The 7,438-nt window shown below is 44.8% G+C and overlaps 1 long non-coding RNA gene across 1 annotated transcript in view; it reads left to right on the top strand.

The window, feature by feature from the left end:
- The window catches only part of LOC109323875, a 23,543-nt gene extending 16,602 nt beyond the window's left edge, over positions 1 to 6,941 (top strand). The window contains exon 3 of the long non-coding RNA XR_002104762.1: positions 6,637 to 6,941. This is a non-coding gene — a long non-coding RNA (uncharacterized LOC109323875). The remainder of the gene's footprint in view (positions 1 to 6,636) is intronic.
- Positions 6,942 to 7,438: the final 497 nt, after the last annotated feature.

The raw sequence follows: 7,438 nt of genomic DNA, 5'->3' as shown, positions 1-7,438 counted from the left end.
TCCCCTGGACTGCCTTTTACTCTAACCCAGAGCACCTCAGAGTGCCCCCCATCTACCCCCTTGCTAATTAACGAGGAAGTATATTCCTCCTTGATGTAGAGTGCTACATCTCCCACTTGCCAGGAGACTGCTCTAACCACCAAAATTATTCCAGGGTTGATGGTTGTTCTCAGTCTCTTCTATTAAAACTGTTCCATTTGGCATATAATAATCTATTCTTCTAGCTAAAGAGAAACAGTGAATATATGATCTTTTGGTTAAAGCTATCCAATCATCTGGGAGAGAGAAGACCTTTGTTCCAGACTGCACTCCAGTGAATACGTTGGTTCCTGATTCACTACATCAGGGACTGTAACCTGGGCTTCCTACCTCTTAGGTGAGTGCCCTAACAGCTAGTCATGATTATTGTTACACTCTTTTTCTCTTGCCCAATGAATATTTAAGTAACCCATGCAAAGTGCTACAGCTTCAACTGAAGATATTGTGTGGGCCTTCTTTCCCCATTACACAATGGCCTATCGTATGTAGGTTAGGTTCTTCTTGAAAGTAAAAGATATATCTTTAAATACCCTCTGATAGGGAAGGAATTAACTTTAGCTCACCCTGGGTGAATGCTAAAATCAAGCTTTAGGTACCTCATTCTCCCCATACTCTGCATAAGAAGCCTAGATGCTAGAGATGTGTGAAACGGCCCTATTTGATTCAGATTTGGATTTGGCCTGAATCAGGGACAGTGATTCAATTAATTGATTTGAATCACTGTCCCCAATTTGATTCAGCTGAATCCAAATCTGAAGATTTGATGCTGATTCAGAGAATCAGCAATTCAGCCATACATACAGCTTTAAATGTTTTTTCTACATGCCATGAGGTACCAGGTGCAGCTCATGAATGCTGCGAAGCAGGGATGGATGGAACATCCCACAGGAACATGGAGGGCCCCCCACATCCTCAGCGGTGAACCCGGAAGTGGACCAGAAGTACTTGCAGTCCACTTCCAGGTCTGCTGGGGAACGTGTAGGGGGATCTGCCCATGCCCCCCCCCAGCTTGGCAATCGGCCACAGGGGGAACTTGGGTGCACCCCCAGAGCCAGAAAGCACCAGTCACCAAGCTGGGGAAGATGGGGGCCCCCCTGTATGCTCCCTGGCAGTCCTGGAAGTAGACTGCTTCTGGTCCACTTCTGGGTCTGCTGCTGAGTACACTGGGACCCGTCCATGCTCATGTGGGATGCTCCATCCATCCCAGCATTGTAGCATTCATGAGCTGCCTGGTACCTTGAGGTATGTAGAAAAAACATTTAAAGCGGTCTCTATGTTTGAATCACCAGATCTTTCCAAGTCTCTCCGAATCAGAGGGTTCCGATTCGATTCGGACAGATTAAAGAGTCTCCTGATTTGATTCAGAATTGGAGATTCAGCCACCAAATCACCCCAAATTTCTGCCAAACTGAATCAGCAACTGAAGCTTCACACATCCCTACTACATGCCCCACTTGGAAACTGTGAATTTCACTATGTGACTGGACACCTACCAGTTAGGGACTGAACTCTTAACATAGCGATGCCTATGTTCTTTGGTGGAGCCAGCACCGAAAGGCAATTAGAACCTGAAGTCCATAGTCACTCTTGAAACTGAACCTTAACATTTTGAAAAATTTACCCAAGTCCCTAAATAATAGTAAGTGCTCTAACTTTTTTTGCTTTGGGACTAAGTAATAAGTATTTACTTGATTATGAGACTTGATTATAAGATCTGTGTAGGTTGATCCCTGTGTTCATACAAAGCTTCATTCAGTGGGGCTGTACTCAGGTGCAAAAGAGTTGGTCAATGTAGAACAATTTACAGGATCATAGTCTAACACAGGAGCAGGCTTCCCACAGCAGATTCAGATTAAACCTTTATATTGTAAGTGATTCAAACAACATAACTATAAACTGGTAAATTTAAAAATAAAAGAGGGAACTTTCTGTGCTTTGTAACTGAAGCAAGCCATCTTCCTTGTTTCTTAAGAGGTCAGAATAAGATCAGTTTGGGACATCTGTAAATATGTTACTGTTCACCACTGTGCTCAATTTTCATATGGTTTTCTTGCATCAGAGGAGGTAGGGAGTAGAGCATTAAAGGCACCTATACACATGCAGCGAGGTACGCACATGGGAGCAGACTCAGTTAATAGAGTCTGCTGGAACATGGTAATTATCATACTCCGGTGGACTCTAGCATTTCATATATTAGAGTCCCTGTGCTGAAAAATGGTGATGGGGGCACTTTAAATAAAGATCGTTCAGTGGGGGCACTGATACCTGAGATGCTCTCAGAGCAAAAATACATGCATACAGATATATGTGTGTTTGTGTCAGATTAAAAGTTACATATACATTGTAATGAACAAGTTTCAAAAGTTAGGGAAAGTGAGCAAGAGCAGCCTTCTCTGTTGCACTTCAATATGCCTCATTGCATTGTAGATTAGTGATTTTCAGCTGGGGGGCTGGGGCACCATGGGGCGCTGACAGATACTCTGAAGGGTGGTATGAGGTGTGAGGAGATAAACAGACAAATTAAGCAGATAAGCCAGGCTCAGGCTTGTTCCTATCTGGATCGTCTCTCATGCCTACTGCCCAGCCCTTTTTAAGGAGGAAAACATTGTAATATATATAAATTTGTTTTTGAAATTGGGTGCTACTCAATTCACAAAAATTATGGAGGTGTGCCTTGAGTCTTGTCAGGGGTGCCTTCTGACACAAAAGGTCTATGTAGAATATCAAAAATATGATCTTGTCATTAAGAAGTTGGAAAGGGAGTGGTGAGCCCTGGATGTCTGGTTTTGACCTGACTGTAATTGTGATCATCTTGACCCCTTCATTCTAGTAGTGACAGTGGAATGTAAATGTTAGATCACACTAGTTGAAATGGTCCCTCAGCTCATTTGGATCAGGGAAAGTTAAGATGATAAATTGCAGCTAGTATTCCTGATGAACTACTCAGACAACTGTGCATCAAGGCAGATAGGCTTTATGTCTTGTGTTGCTCAACTGATCCAGTCACAGCTTTGTTATGGTAACCAGTTTGATTCCCATATGCAGAGGGCTCCAGTAACAAAAGCTGAAAATTAGGTATGCATGAATCACCATGTTTAAGTCCAAATCCAGTAGCAAGGACCCTGAGGTTAGACACATCTCTTCTTTTTGTATAGATTGTTTGTTTGCCTGTGGGCCTTTTTATTGTAAAGTATGTATTTATTTTCACAGATGTCCAATTTAATATTTCCCTACCTTTCTTTTTCACTTTACCTTATCTATCTCTTTTTGGACACTACCTGCAAATGGTTTCTTTTGAAGGTTTTCAGCTTTTAAATGTTTTATATTATTGTCTGGCTAATGTTACTGAATTTTGTTATTGATCTGCTAGCTTCTTTGTCCTTCCTTTTTTAAACTATAACAAAGAAAATCCCTCCCCACCCATTATTGGATGGCCAACAATGAAAAAATTGCTGGAAGAATTGCTGTCCCTTTTTGCTGGTGATTGTTTATTTGATCTGTCAGTCATACCACCAATTTCAAACACATCTACAAAAAAATAGCCAGATCAGAGGAAATAGTACTCAAAATGCTCACATTTTACCCATACACCATCTAGGAAAAGCCTTTCAGTATAAAATAGACTTCTATTTGTCCCTTTTTAATTAAAGTATATTCCTATCATTCTGGAAAATTGTATTTAAATGATGATGATTTTATGCATAATTTAACATCTAAAAGAACTGCTAAGCTAGGTATGGGTATGTGCAGGCATTGCATTTAGATCAACCAGGGTTAGGCTGATCTAAACTCCCATCTATGCAGGCATTCAGAGGGTTTAATTTGGCCAAAAAATAGCGCACTGGATTAAGTTAGTGCACCTCAGGAGGTACACTAATTTAGACTGAGAAAGTGGTAACCCAATCTAGGAAGGGGTTAACCTGAATTTGCACACACATTCCCGTACATATTCACATAGCCCCAGGGCTGGGAAAGTTCAGCCACCTGCTCCAGTCCTTGAGCTGTGCCATTCTTACCGCCCAGACCCTGACCAAACTATTTTTAGTACCCCTTGTCCCCTCACAACCAAGCAACTCCTCTGCTCCACCCCAGTCCTGCCATTCTCTCCCCTGACTTCTAGTTACTTACCTTGGGGTCCCCGCATTGTTCCCAGCAGAGGCAAGTAGCTGCATGTACTGCTTCCAGTCTAGGTTTAAGCAACTTAAAGTAAGCTGTCTAAACTCAGGCAGGATACTGCAAACACTTGTTCACACCCTCTGAATGTAGAGCAGATGGAAGTAAAGGAGAGATGCTTAGATTTAATTTGCATGTAAAGTTTTGCTCGAGGAATTATTAGGCCAAGTAGATGGGTTAGCAAGGTTAGGCCCACCTCCCAAACACTTAAGCATGTGCATAGTTTAAGTGCATACATAGCACCTTTGAATTTAATGAAAATATTTGTATACCCAGAAATAAACATATGCATGCATGAGCCTTGTAGTATTGTGGACAAAATCAGTAGTTTGTATTATGTTCATTTGTAATTTCTGTAAAGAAATGAAGCAAATTTAAGACTGCATTACTAAAGATAAAGATGCCCTACTTAAGGAGGCATATGACCTGTTATATTTCAACTATCTGGTTACTATTTTCTAACCTTGTAACATGGGGACACATTTAGGCAGTACTGATCACCACAGATATTTCTGAAAAGCACTGCTTTTGAGCTTCCTTTAATCCTCCTTTCTCTAATCCCCCCTAAGACTCTTACTAGGCCTGATCTAAAAGCCAAATGAACATAAAAGAGCTTAAGAACTGCCATTTACTTTGGTCAGGCATTGGGTGTGTCTACACAAGATGCTTAATGCACAGTAAACTAATTCTACTGCGCATTAGTGTGTCATGGCAAAAACCATGCTAATGCACTAATGCGCAGTAGAATTAGTCTACTGTGCATTAAGTGTCATGAAGGGCATTTATACATATACTTTTTCACCTTGTGATGAACCAGAGATCTGCTGCTTCAGAGCAGACTCAATTAATCAGAGAGCACCTAATTAATAAATATATATATAGTCATGTTTCATTTTAGTCATGGAAGAACATGGATTTTGGGGTATTTTAAAGATTGACTTAGGGATTTTTTGTCAGAGAATTTGCAATTTTTAAACAGAGAGCACCAGGATTCTTGCTAGTAGGGAAGTGGAGGAACCCAAGCAGAGGAACCTGCCCAGGGCTGGCACTGGGGACCCAGCTGGAGGGCAAATGAGGTGAACGACCTCCTGACCATTTGGCATAGGTGGAGTAATGCCCAGACCAGGTGGGAAATAGCCCAGGGCCCTTCAGGAAATGGGGGCCCCAGGATGGAGAGGCAGGCAGTGTGGGTAGCATGCATATGTGCACATGCAGGTTGGCCACACCCCGCAGGCGTTGCTCGAGAGCAGGGAGCAGAGCATCCCAGCAGAGCTACACAGCCCAGAGCCCACTTGCCGCATGGAGGTATGTTTGTGGAAATGAAAATGGGGCATAGAGGTGAGGGGAAAACTGAAGCCCCACAGTGAGGGAGAGGGCTGGGGCTGGGGCAGCAGGGCCAGGGGCCATGGTGCTGCCCAGCTCCAGCCAGGGCAATGCATACCTGGGGCAGGAAGCAGGGTGGAGGTGTGAGTAGGCAGCTTTTGCAGGGGACCAGAGGTAGGGGGGAGGGGCAGCTCCCTATTGCTGCATGTACCTGGGACCAGCAGAGGCATGGGGAGAGGGATGTGCCCCCCAGATTTGTACATGGGGCAGAGGCAGGCTGCAGCTGTTTGCTCAGATCTGTGCCTCCTGCCTTTGCCTGGGCCCTAGGCCCCCTCCCTGTCCTGCTAGACAGGGCACAGGGCCCTGAGGGCAAAGGCAACAGACAGTGCAGAGAGACCCAAGAAAATACTAGTTCAAGCAGTTGGACAAGTTATTTGAAAAGCTCTATCTCTGAAGCTAGTGTCCTAAATGAATGGGGTGCTTAGCATACCTGAAAAATCTTCAGGCCACTTACCTAGATACCCAAAGCTTTTAAAGCCTAACTTTAGGGCTCTGTATTTTTAATTTTTTTAAAACCTTGCAAATAACACCATTTTGCAACTATTTAGGCACTGTTTGTGCCTGCCACTTTAAGGGCCAGAAGCTAGCAGCCAGCAGGTGCCTGATTAGGGCAGACATTTTGGATTCAGGGCTGCCCATATAAACAGGGCATTTTGCTGCTGGAAGGCCAGGTAATAATATTGCCTGGCTGGTATCAACTAGAGGTAAGGGAGGAGATGTAGGGGATGGTCAGGAGGCTCCTGGTCCTGGGCATGACCTAAAACTGCACCCTGCCAGGACTGGGTGGCCTGGTGGGGCTTTCAGTGGCACAGGAGTCCCCAGGAAATGCCAGGCCAGTTACCATCCCAGCAAAAGGTGGGCTGGGGTTCCTTAACCCCTAGCCCCACAACTGGGTGGGTTAACCACTTTGTAGGGTCTAGAAGGTGGACCCCAGAGAGAGTTGGGCCATAGACTCTTAACCTATCTTGACATCCCCCGACTGGTCCAAGCTGGGGCCGAGACCGGAAGGGTCAAAGGGTCAGGGGCCCAGCATGAGGAAAGCCCAAGAGCTGAGGGTCTGGGGTTCCGACGGGCCTGGAGGTGCTCCAGGGCCAGTGAGCCAAAGGTCCTGGGGGACCATACCTATAAGGGGGAGCAGCTCAGGGAACTATGCAGCCAGGAATGAAGGCAGAATAGGCTGCCTGAATGGAGGGATCTAAGTGGGGTTCAACTAGTAGGATTCAGGGGCCCAGTGTGGGGCCGCTGATATTGATAACATTTGGATGTCATCTGCAAAGCTTGGCCTGTGGTGTAGGTGAGGAACAGAGCTACAGCTAGCACCCCCTGGCATCAGGGCAAGAAATGGGCAGCCTCCCACTTAAGCAACATTAACAAATTAATGACAAGGTGGGACGGGTGAGAAGGCGGGCAGTTAGCCCAGAAACAGGTGGGCGGGCCACAGGAAAATCAGCCCCGAGAAGGCCCCCTGTTACGTTGGTCTAATAAAAGATATCACATCTACCCAAAGACTCCAGCTACAGGTCAACATTCCCCTCCCTCCACCTTCCTGGACCATCCAGGAAGAGCACAAAACACCTGCAGATGCTCTCTTTGCCTGAACAAGGGTGTTTGTACACAAAAGTTTTCAAAAAAGATTTTTCCAGCTATTTTAGTTGGTCTAATAAAAGATAGCTCATAGTGATGGTTTTACCAGTCTGACTGCATTTGCTATGTACTGAGCTACAAGGAATAGAGCATGGCTCATGGCCAGTATATTCTTCAGGATGCTTATCCCAAAAACCAATGTGCAAGAATGCCAGTCAGTGAAAATGCCACAAGACAATGGGTGGGAATCAAATACGGG

Source organism: Crocodylus porosus, unplaced genomic scaffold, assembly GCF_001723895.1.
Source record: "Crocodylus porosus isolate Cpor-Errol unplaced genomic scaffold, CroPor_comp1, whole genome shotgun sequence".
In the NCBI taxonomy this organism is placed as follows: Eukaryota; Metazoa; Chordata; order Crocodylia; family Crocodylidae; genus Crocodylus; species Crocodylus porosus.
The sequence above is the reverse complement of the archived record's forward strand: the minus strand, read 5'-3'. Positions and strand labels throughout refer to the sequence as shown.